Raw genomic sequence first — 12,541 nt, 5'->3', positions numbered from 1 at the left:
CTGCGCCTCTCCGCTTTAGCTGCTTCTATTTCCTCCTTGGGACGGCGATATTCTTCTGACTGCGCCCAGGGTCCTTTACCGTCTAATATCATCTCCCAAGACCAGAAGTCCTCATATTGCTGCTCCTCACAATGAACAGGGAGAGTAGGCTCAGGTCTGACTCCTGACTCAGCCACTCTCTCTCTGCGCTTTCCCCCGTTACTTTCCGTTTTCGCTCTGTATAGCCGTGCTTTCCTTCTCGAATCCATACGTCTATAGCCCTCCTCGCATTGCTGTAGGGAATCCCAGGCGGGCTCCTGCACGCGCTCTGGGTCGGCCGCCCACCTGTCGATTTCTTCCCACGTCATATAATCCCTGATTCTGCTGTCCATAACGTCCTCCTTCAGATCCTGCCAGTTCACACGCTGCTCGGTCTGTGAGTGGTGGGTGATTCTGTAACGTAGTTTGTCTGTTGAATGAAGAGAGTCAGACCGAAATGCAGCGTGTAGGTTACTCATGACTTTAATGAAGATAAATGCGGTACATGAATTAACTGAAGAAGAAAACAACAAACGGAACGTGAACTAATTACAGCCTATCTGGTGACTAACACAGAGACAGCTACAATCACCCACAAAATACAACGCGCACTCAGGCTACCTAAATACGGTTCCCAATCCGAGACAAGGAGAATCACCTGACTCCAATTGGGAATCGCCTCAGGCAGCCAAGCCTAACTAGACACACCCCTAATCATACACAATCCCAATTAATACAAACCCCAATACGAAACACAACATATAAACCCATGTCACACCCTGGCCTACCCAAACATATACCAAAAACACAAAATACAATGACCAAGGCGTGACAATTTGGATACAAAACACTCTGAAGTTTCTAAAACTGTTTGAATCATGTCTGAGTATAACATAACTTATGTAGCAGGCAAAACCCAGAGGACTAACGTTCAGAAGTTATTTTTTGTGGTCTCTGTCTGTTCACTGAGCTCTCATTGGCTAATTATATTTCTTAGGAACCTGTTTTCAGTTCCTACCGCTCCCACTGGATGTCACCAGTCTTTGGAATTTGGTTGAGGTTATTCATTTGTGCAATGAAGAAGTAGGCCATGTAGGAACTGGGTAACACTGTTGAGAGTGCACAAGACGTGAAAAGTAGCGTTGGTTTGTTATCTTCCTGTATTGAACACAGATAGACCCCTCTACAATTTGATTGATTATTAACTTTTAAAAATAACTAAAGTTGTATTAGAAAAGTAGTTTGAAATATTTTAGTTTATAATAGTTTTTTGGAAGCTGTATTTTTCTGAATCAAACTTAATAAATTGACATTTGGATATATATGGACGGAATTAATCGAACAAAATTACCAATTGTGATGTTTAAGGGACATATTGGAGTGCCAACAAAAGAAGCTCGTCAAAGGTAAGGCATGTTTTATATTTTATTTCTGCGTTTTGTGTAGCGCCTGCAGGGTTGAAATATGCTACCCTCTTTGTTTACTATTCTGTTATCATCAGATAATAGCTTCTTATGCCTTCGCCGAAAAGCCTTTAAAAAATCTGTCATGTTGGCTGGATTCACATAGAGTGTAGCTTTAATTGAGTATCTTACGTGTGATTTAATGAAAGTTTGATTTTTATATCATTTAAAAAAACTTGCCGTGCTGCATTATCCCAAGTGGGACGCATCCGTCCCCTATACCATAAGAAGTTAAGGTACACCCTCTCTAACCTGTGAAAAACCCACCTAAAACAAATGAAAAGACCACCTTACAATAAATCAAACATAGTATTAACACTACTAAAAAAACTTTCGTAAAAGGTGGGTTGTGTGTGTGTGTGTGCTGGTGTATGTGCGGGAAAACATAGGACAAAACAAATAGCCAGGCCTTAATTAATTGGGAGCTCCCTTTATGACCAGATGTGCGTACCTTTATGCCTAATAGAACTGCAGAATTTCACTAACTGCTCTCCCAAGGCAACAGCCTCCGGAAACTTTTCAAAGAGAGAGATTTGGACACCACATCCTGTCCTAAAGAGAAAATAAACATTTTGTGAAATCTTAATCAGTCTAAACAATTCAACATTGTAATTCTTACTTTCCAACTAACTTCCCGTTTCCTTTCTTTCCCAATTTCTTTGTTACTTTCACAAGTATACTTATATGTTTACTTCAACTCAGAAGCCCTCTCAATCACCATCACCCAGTACATTTCTCTTCCACTCAAATACTTGTTTCCATCTACAATCTCTCCGTCGAAGGTTACTTAACCAGGTGAACAAAAAGTTTTAAATGATAGACAAAACAAAACATGACACTTCTGTGAACAGGGAGGCCACTGTCCTCCCCCTTTAAAAATGTATGTCTATTATTTTAAGATGAACATGTAATGCGCCAAATTTATGAAATACATTTGCCAATTTCAGAAGGGAAAATATAAACTTTGGAGGGAGCTTACTTTCTAAGGTAGCTCTCGAGACTAGGTTTCTTTCTGATTATAACTTTCACTATAACTGGCTTTGTACTGTCCATCAGTCCCCTGTAGATGGCGGTCTTTGTCCATAATAAGGCTGGTGCCTGAGATGGTGGAGACATGAAATCAGACACATGTTCAATATTTCAATGATTCCAATTAACAGGGCATATGTTTTTTCAAAATGTGTTATCAGGACGGAGGAAATACCATAAGCATTTATAGTTTTATAGGTTAGGGGTATGTGCAAGTTTGCATATTATTATTATTATTATTATTATTATTATTATTATTACTTAATATCTCCAGTAAACGATTATACACACATACAATTTCATTTTTTTCTTCATGCCTACACAGAATCCATATATAACGTTATAATCTTAGCTACTTACGTCAACACCACTCCCTGTGCATTCCAATGACTCTCCACTGCTGCAAAGTTTGAGCTGTGCAGCCATAATTCCCCCAGGAACCCAAAGACTTTGGTGTCCCGGACGTTACCCGGCTGGTCATCGGAATAATGCACCACGTACCTTGTGATATTACCAAAATGGGCAGTGATGGATGGAAACCCCTAGATAACCATCATACAGTGGGGCAAAAAGGTATTTAGTCAGCCACCAATTGTGTAAGTTCTCCCATTTAAAAAGATGAGAGAGGCCTGTAAATTTTCATCATAGGTACAATTCAACTATGACAGACAAAATGAGAAAAAAATCCAGAAAATCACATTTTTTTATGAATTTATTTGCAATTTATGGTGGAAAATAAGTATTTGGTCAATAACAAAAGTTTATCTCAATACTTTGTTATATACCCTTTGTTGGCAATGACAGAGGTCAAACGTTTTCTGTATGTCTTCACAAGGTTTTCACACACTGTTGCTGGTATTTTGGCCCATTCCTCCATGCAGATCTCCTCTAGAGCAGTGATGTTTTGGGGCTGTTGCTGGGTAACATGGACTTTCAACTCCCTCCAAAGATTTTATACGAGGTTGAGATCTGGAGACTGGCTAGGCCATTCCAGGACCTTGAAATGCTTCTTACGAAGCCACTCTTTCGTTGCCCGGGCGGTGTGTTTGGGATCATTGTCATGCTGAAAGACCCAGCCACATTTAATCTTCAATGCCCTTGCTGATGGAAGGAGGTTTTCACTCAAAATCTCACGATACATGGCCCCATTCATTCTTTTCTTTACACGGATCAGTCGTCCTGGTCCCTTTGCAGAAAAACAGCCGAAACAACATGATGTTTCCACCCCCATGCTTCACAGTAGGTATGGTTTTCTTTGGATGCTACTCAACATTCTTTGTCCTCCAAACACGACGAGTTGAGTTTTTACCAAAAAGTTATATTTTGGTTTCATCTGACCATATGACATCCCAATCTTCTTCTGGATCATCCAAATGCTCTCTGGCAAACTTCAGACGGGCCTGGACATGTACTGGCTTAAGCAGGGGGACACGTCTGGCACTGCAGGATTTGAGCCCCTGGCGGCGTAGTGTGTTACTGATGGTAGGCTTTGTTACTTTGGTCCCAGCTCTCTGCAGGTCATTCACTAGGTCCCCCCGTGTGGTTCTGGGAATTTTGCCCACCGTTCTTGTGATCATTTTGACCCCACGGGGTGAGATCTTGCGTGGAGCTCCAGATCGAGGGAGATTATCAGTGGTCTTGTATGTCTTCCATTTCCTAATAATTCCTCCCACAGTTGATTTCTTCAAACCAAGCTGCTTACCTATTGCAGATTCAGTCTTCCAAGCCTGGTGTAGGTCTACAATTTTGTTTCTGGTGTCCTTTGACAGCTCTTTGGTCTTGGCCATAGTGGAGTTTGGAGTGTGACTGTGAGGTTGTGGACAGGTGTCTTTTATACTGATAACAATTTCAAACAGGTGCCATTTATACAGGTATCGAGTGGAGGACAGAGGAGCCTCTTAAAGAAAGAAGTTACAGGTCTGTGAGAGCCTGAAATCGTGCTTGTTTGTAGGTGACCAAATACTTATTTTCCACCATAATTTGCAAATAGATTCATTAAAAATCCTACAATGTGATTTTCTGGATTTTGTTCTTCTCATTTTGTCTGTCATAGTTGAAGTGTACCTATGATGAAAATTACAGGCCTCTCTCATCTTTTTAAGTGGGAGAACTTGCACAATTGGTGGCTGACTAAATACTTTTTTTGCCTCACTGTATATAGAAATGTATTATTCCAATTTCAATCAGTTTATTATGCAACTGTAAATCTCTTGTTATACAAAATTCAAATTCTCTCACATATCACATTCACAATAGTACTGTTCCCAAAACACACTAATCAATTTTTTGTTTTATACAATGTATTTTTTTTATAACCAGCAGGAATATTTTATCATTTTTATCTCAGGGTTAGTTCCTGGGATACCGTAACTCATACATTTACATTACCTATATTTCATCTAATCACTGATAATATCCTACACCCTAAAGTTTTAATCAGTTTCAGCATCACTAGTCATAAACCCTTGTGAAACAATTCACACCAAAGGCTTTTGGCTTAACTTCACTAGTCATACATGTTCACAGAGTAGTCTCACTAGTCAAAGACGTCCCTTTTACAGAACTTCAGAACTCTGGGGGACCTTTGTCTTGTTCCCTGTTAGTTACAAGGACGACACAGAGGACTATTTCAGGATCTTTTGTGGACGTTCTCAGGACATGAAATGTAATAGTCTTTAGGATGTTGCGTGATGGTCTCAAGGGAACGTTCTCTGAGAGACCTATGTCTAGTTCCCAGTAACTTACCAGGATTTCACTGAGGACCATGTCAGGACATATTGAGGAAAATCTCAGGACTTTTATTTTACTAGTCCTTAGGACATGGGACCATCATTCAAAGGGGAAGTTTTCTGGGGATGTTTATCTTTTCCCCTGTAAGTCAACATATCAGGACCTTTTTGAGGACGTTCTCTGGACTTAACTTGTACAAGTCCTTATGACGTTGCCTGATGGTCCCAAGGGAATGTTCTCTGAGAGACCTTTGTCTAGTTAACTTTTTTAGATTAAATCGGTCCATATATAGCCTAGATATCGATCTATGAAGACTGTGTGATCAAGGAAAAAAACATCGTTTTATAACGCAACGTCATTTTTTTTTATTAAAAAAGTCGATGATAAACTTTCACAAAACAATTCGAAATACTTTTGTAATGAAACTTTAGGTATTAGTAAACGTTAATAATCAATCAAATTGATCACGAGGTGATGTATATTCTATAGCTGTACGTCTTGAAATAATGTCCGGATAAACCTCAACCAAAATATCCGGTCGGAGACCGGAAGAAATGGGCGTCTCTTGTCCGTTTGACCAAGAAACAAATTCTAGGCAAATGACAAGACTGTTGACATCGTGTGGAAGCTGTAGGTATTGCAACCTCGGCTCCAGGTAATGTGGTTTCTATTCAACAATACATTCAAGTGGCGCATTGATATATTTTCCAGTTTTCAGTGATCAGATTTTCCTGCGCTTTTCGATGAAACACACATTCTGTTATAGTCACAGCCGTGATTTAACCAGTTTTGGAAACGTCTGAGTGTTTTCTATCCACACTAATCATATGCATATACTATATTCTATATATAGTATACTATATATGATGACCAGGTGGCGAATTGCATCTCTGCATGTCTGGCAGACATATCAGTGTGGATCACGGATCACCACCTCAAGCTGAACTTCGGCAAGACGGAGCTGCTCTTCCTCCCGGGGAAGGACTGCCCGTTCCATGATCTCGCCATCACGGTTGACAACTCCATTGTGTCCTCCTCCCAGAGCGCTAAGAACCTTGGCGTGATCCTGGACAACACCCTGTCGTTCTCAACTAACATCAAGGCGGTGGCCCGTTCCTGTAGGTTCATGCTCTACAACATCCGCAGAGTACGACCCTGCCTCACACAGGAAGCAGCGCAGGTCCTAATCCAGGCACTTGTCATCTCCCGTCTGGATTACTGCAACTCGCTGTTGGCTGGGCTCCCTGCCTGTGCCATTAAACCCCTACAACTCATCCAGAACGCCGCAGCCCGTCTAGTGTTCAACCTTCCCAAGTTCTCTCACGTCACCCCGCTCCTCCGCTCTCTCCACTGGCTTCCAGTTGAAGTTCGCATCCGCTACAAGATCATGGTGCTTGCCTACGGAGCTGTGAGGGGAACGGCACCTCAGTACCTCCAGGCTCTGATCAGGCCCTACACCCAAATAAGGGCACTGCGTTCATCCACCTCTGGCCTGCTCGCCTCCCTACCACTGAGGAAGTACAGTTCCCGCTCAGCCCAGTCAAAACTGTTCGCTGCTCTGGCTCCCCAATGGTGGAACAAACTCCCTCACGACGCCAGGACAGCGGAGTCAATCACCACCTTCCGGAGACACCTGAAACCCCACCTCTTTAAGGAATACCTAGGATAGGATAAAGTAATCCTTCTCACCCCCCCTCCCCCCCCTTAAAATATTTAGATGCACTATTGTAAAGTGGTTGTTCCACTGGATGTCAGGGATACTTATCCTATTTTACTAGGATGTTGAGTGAAGTTCCCAAGGGAATGTTCTCTGGGAGACCTTTAGATCCCTGTAGGTCACCAGGATGTCACTGAGGACCATTTCAGGACCTTTTGGGGACGTTCTCTTTACATAACATTTATTAGTTCTTAAGACGTTGCCTGATGGTCCCAAGGGAATGTTCTCTGGGAGACCTTTGACTAGTCCCCTGTAAGTTACCAGGACGTCACTGAGGATCATGTCAGGACCTTTTTAAGGATTTTGCAGGACTTTAAATGTACTAGTTCTTAAGACATCGAGTGATGGTCCCAAATGAACGTTCCAGGGCGGACCTTTGTCTAGTTCCTTGTAAGTTACGAGGATGTCACTGAGGACCATGTCAGTACCTTTTGAGGACATTCTCAAAGTCAAGGAAGGGATGCCAAAGGAGAACGCGGGAAGCCGTTTTATAAAAGTAGTTTCCGTGTAACACTAGGTTCATTACTCCTGTATTACTCCTGGTGCATACGTGGCCCTATTACATGTTTGAAGGGATACAGTTCAGATTATATATGAATTATATGAATATGCATGACTTGAGACTGATGCATTTATTTACTGAGTTCTATTAGGTCTAGAACGCTCCACCAATCAGGCCTTTATGGTGGAGTGGCCAGACGGAAGCCACTCCTGAGTAAAAGGCACATGACACTACGCTTGGAGTTTGCCAAAAGGCATCTAAAGACTCTCAGACCATGAGAAACCAGATTCCCTGGTCTGAAAAAAACATAATTGAACTCTTTGGCCTGAATGCTAAGCATTACATATGGAGGAAACCTGGCACCATCCCTAAGGTGAAGCATGGAGGTGGCAGCATCATGCTGTGGGGATGTTTTTCAGCGGCAGGGACTGTGAGACTAGTCAGGATCGAGGCAATATGAAGTGGGCAAAGTACAGAGAGATCCTTGATGAAAACCTGCTCCATAGTTCTCGGGACCTCAGACGGGGACGAAGGTTCACCTTCCAACAGGACAACAAACATAAGCACACAGCCAAGACAACGCAGGATTGGTCTCTGAATGTCCTTGAGTGGCCCAGCCAGAGCCCGGACTTGAACCCGATCTAACATCTCTGGAGAGACCTGAAAATGGCTGTGCAGCAACAAGTTTGAGAGGCTCTGCAGAAAAGAATGGGGAAAAACTCCCCAAATACAGGTGTGCCAAGCCTGAGGAGTCATATCAAAGAAGACTCAAGACTGTAATCACTGCCAAAGGTGCTTCAACCAGGTACTGAGTAAAGGGTTTGAATACCTAATGTAAATGTGATTTTTCATTTTTAATACCTGTTTTTGCTTTGTCATTGTGTGTAGATTGCTGAGAGTTGGAAAAACAATTGAATCAATTTTAGAATAAGTCTGTAACATAACAAAATGTGGAAAACGTTAAGGGGGTCGGAACCCAAAGCCACCGTACAGGCGGCCATCGGCTCCACAGCGCTGGACATGGCCCGCATCAAGCAGGATACAGAGCTGAAGAAGTACGGCATGGACGTGCTGACAGTGGCCGTGCTCTCCATCCTGCTCACCGCCCCCCATAGGGGCCCTGGTCATCGGACTCACGGGACCTCGCCTGCTGCAGAAACCAAAGAACCCTGCCTGGGAACGGGAGCAAAGCGGAACTATGACCGAGTCCCCAATCACCTACGAGAGTACCCTCTGATACCAAACCAACGTCGGTGGTGGGAACCAGGAAGAACACTTCACTGAGGAAATGACATGGATGGATCGTAGGGAAAATGGTGGCACTTCAAAGGTGCATCTAAATGGCATCCTATTCTAGTGTAAGCAATCCTTCTCACCCCCCCCCCCCCCCCCTAAAAGATTTAGATGCACTATTGTAAAGTGGCTGTTCCACTGGATGTCATAAGGTGAATGCACCAATTTGTAAGTCGCTCTGGATAAGAGCGTCTGCTAAATGACTTAAATGTAATGTAAATGAATGCTTTCTCCTGAATGCACTGTACCTATCCAGGCGTTGTAAGATCTGGCAGGTTTCAGGGCCTGGGCAGCGGAACACCCCAGTAATTCTGCTCATAGATTATGCATGCATGAAATACACACAGACATAAACACCCAGCCCAAAACGTGAGGTTTAAAAAAACACTGACATAATTTATCACAATTTTCCAAAGTCCCAGGGCATGTGTTTAACTATTTACTATAGTAAAGTAGTCCGAACTTCTTATTAATTATTAATTAATGTAATAATCGACGGTTGCAGAACTAAAACCTAAAGTTTAAACAAATCCAGAATGTGCTATTAAATACCCACACCTATCATCTAACCTGCCATTTGACCACATATTTGACCCAGCAGTTACAATTACATTCCCACTACTGTATCTGTATATGAGTGTGGATTGTTCTATATCCAAGCATGAGTGGCCTATTGGACATATTCGAGTATTTATTATTGTATGCCCGTACATAAATACACAGATTCCATTGACGGAAAATGCTCGTTTATTATAGCCTAGCAAATGCCACTCAAAGGCAGCTAAACTAAATACGACTGCAATTTGTTGGAACCGCCATCCCCCACCAGAGAACTGGGCGAGTCCGGTGAAAGCCGAACAGCCGTGCAAGTCGAATCTCTGTAAAATGATCAAACTGCGCTGCATGAAGAACGATGAATTTTATGCCGATCTCTGAATATATTTGAAAACTTCCTTCAAAGATAGTTGTATAAGGTTGCTTATACCATCTCAAGGTAATTGGGTAACCTTACTTTACTTTTGCCAATAGCTTAAATGGAGTTTTCTATTGACGCGTTAGAAATAAACGTTAACGGTATTGAGCAGCATCTTGGACACGACAGGTCTGGATAGCCCTAACCGTCTTCAAAGGATAATACAACATCGTAAACCAGGACCAAGTATAAAACTTTGAATTTGTTGACAGTTCGATATCTATTTTTGTCGGTTTATGTACTCGATGTTGGTTCAATCAGATTACTAATTTGGCGATGCATTTACGTGCGTAATTACGCGTCCTTCAGACTAGTTAAAAACATTGAAACTTTCTTGCCATGGTGAGAAACAGTATCTGATATGCGTATGTAGTTTATCTTGGCACAGTGGTGTTTTTGCCTGGAGCAGAGAGAATCTCATATGGGGTTATAGACCAGGAAAATAAAATGGCATATTATCTGTTGTGGCAATTGTCAAAATAAATGTTATTGTTTTTTCAGGAATTATAAAGTGATTTATAATCCCAAAATGTGGGAAGATTATGGATGAAGTCAGTGGTGTAGTGGAGGGTAAATGCAGTTTACACACTTTTTTTGACCTACCATTTATCCACCTTTGGGGAAAAATGCTTTGAAAGGAGGCCTATAGGGAGCGAAACTTTTTTTTTATCCGCAACCGGTGATCAGAGTTTAACCACCTATTTTTACCACTTCACTGATGAAGATGTGTCGTATTCTAGCATATATTGTCACATTGTGTCATATCTGACCGTCTTTTTTTCAAGTCACTATAATTTATTTGGAGACAGAACAGTTATAATTTATAGAAATAACACTACTATGCGGTTCTATACGCTCCATTTCTGTCTGCAATGAATTGAACGCTGTGCCCTGTTGAAGTTGTGCCCCAGTTGGGTAGTTACTGCCTCTTACCCTTGCATAAACCAGCCTTAGCACAGCTGGTGTTGCCGTGGAGACGGGTGTGTCAAGGGACTATAGGCTACTCCCGATACAGTTTATGGTTTTCTCTGACACTGCCTCAGTAAACCTCACACTCACTGATGGAAGTGAGAATGATTTGGAAATGCCTTTTCTCCTTCTCAACCAAATACCGGGTCACTTCCTTCCCTAGTGTTTCTCAAACGTCTCTTCACAGTCAACTTTGATGGAGAGATGTGACCAAGTCACTTTGATGTTAATCCACCATATCAGTGGAGGCTGCCATGAGGAGAACGGCTCATAATAATGCCCAGAATGGAGCTAATGGAATGTAATAGCATTAAACACATGGAAACAGTGGGTTTAAGGTATTTCATACCATTCCACAAATTCCACTCCAGCCATTACCACGAGCCCGTCCTCCCCAATTAAGGTGCCACCATCCTCCTGCTCCATATCCCAGTTCATTAGGCCCCGATTCCGACCTGGTTAAGCGCATGTACATGGAACATTATTCCCTTTTTATGCACCTTTCTCTCTAGGCACATTCTTACCCACAACTTAAGCATTAGAATAGCATGCTATTCACCCCGCTATTTATTCAGGATGGAGCTCTAAGAAATGAAGGTTTTATTTTTTATATTTTTTATTTCACCTTTATTTAACCAGGTAGGCCAGTTGAGAACAAGTTCTCATTTGCAACTGCGACCTGGCCAAGATAAAGCATAGCAGTGTGAACAGACAACGCAGAGTTACACATGGAGTAAACAATTAACAAGTCAATAACACAGTAGGAAAAAAGGGTGTCTATATACATTGTGTGCAAAAGGCATGAGGAGGTAGGCGAATAATTACAATTTTGCAGATTAACACTGGAGTGATAAATCATCAGATGGTCATGTACAGGTAGAGATATTGGTGTGCAAAAGAGCAGAAAAGTAAATTAATAAAACAGTATGGGGATGAGGTAGGTAAAAATGGGTGGGCTATTGAACGATAGACTATGTACAGCTGCAGCGATCGGTTAGCTGCTCAGATAGCAGATGTTTGAAGTTGGTGAGGGACATAAAAGTCTCCAACTTCAGCGATTTTTGCAATTCGTTCCAGTCACAGGCAGCAGAGAACTGGAACGAAAGGCGGCCAAATGAGGTGTTGGCTTTAGGGATGATCAGTGAGATACACCTGCTGGAGCGCGTGCTACGGATGGGTGTTGCCATCGTGACCAGTGAACTGAGGTAAGGCTTTACCTAGCATGGACTTGTAGATGACCTGGAGCCAGTGGGTCTGGCGATGAATATGTAGCGAGGGCCAGTCGACTAGAGCATACAAGTCGCAGTGGTGGGTGGTATAAGGTGCTTTAGTGACAAAACAGATGGCACTGTGATAAACTGCATCCAGTTTGCTGAGTAGAGTGTTGGAAGCAATTTTGTAGATGACATCGCCGAAGTCGAGGATCGGTAGGATGGTCAGTTTTACTAGGGTAAGTTTGGCGGCGTGAGTGAAGGAGGCTTTGTTGCGGAATAGAAAGCCGACTATTGATTTGATTTTTGATTGGAGATGTTTGACATGAGTCTGGAAGGAGAGTTTACAGTCTAGCCAGACACCTAGATACTTACGGATGTCCACATATTCAAGGTCGGAACCATCCAGGGTTGTGATGCTGGTCAGGCGTGCGGGTGTAGGCAGCAAACGGTTGAAAAGCATGAATTTGGTTTTACTAGCGTTTAAGAGCAGTTGGAGGCCACGGAAGGAGTGTTGTATGGCATTGAAACTCGTTTGGAGGTTAGATAGCACAGTGTCCAAGGACGGGCCGGAAGTATATAGAATGGTGTCATCTGCGTAGAGGTGGATCAGGGAATCGCCCGCAGCAAGAGCAA

At 42.5% G+C, this 12,541-nt stretch overlaps 1 protein-coding gene across 1 annotated transcript in view; it reads left to right on the top strand.

Moving 5' to 3' along the window:
• Window positions 1-9,578: 9,578 nt before the first annotated feature.
• The window catches only part of LOC123994951 (hippocalcin-like protein 1), a 28,269-nt gene continuing 25,306 nt past the window's right edge, over window positions 9,579-12,541 (top strand). The window contains exon 1 of the mRNA XM_046298086.1: window positions 9,579-9,746. The gene's annotated coding sequence lies outside the window, so the exon portion shown is untranslated. The remainder of the gene's footprint in view (window positions 9,747-12,541) is intronic.

Source organism: Oncorhynchus gorbuscha, linkage group LG14 (assembly GCF_021184085.1).
Source record: "Oncorhynchus gorbuscha isolate QuinsamMale2020 ecotype Even-year linkage group LG14, OgorEven_v1.0, whole genome shotgun sequence".
In the NCBI taxonomy this organism is placed as follows: Eukaryota; Metazoa; Chordata; class Actinopteri; order Salmoniformes; family Salmonidae; genus Oncorhynchus; species Oncorhynchus gorbuscha.
The sequence above is the reverse complement of the archived record's forward strand: the minus strand, read 5'-3'. Positions and strand labels throughout refer to the sequence as shown.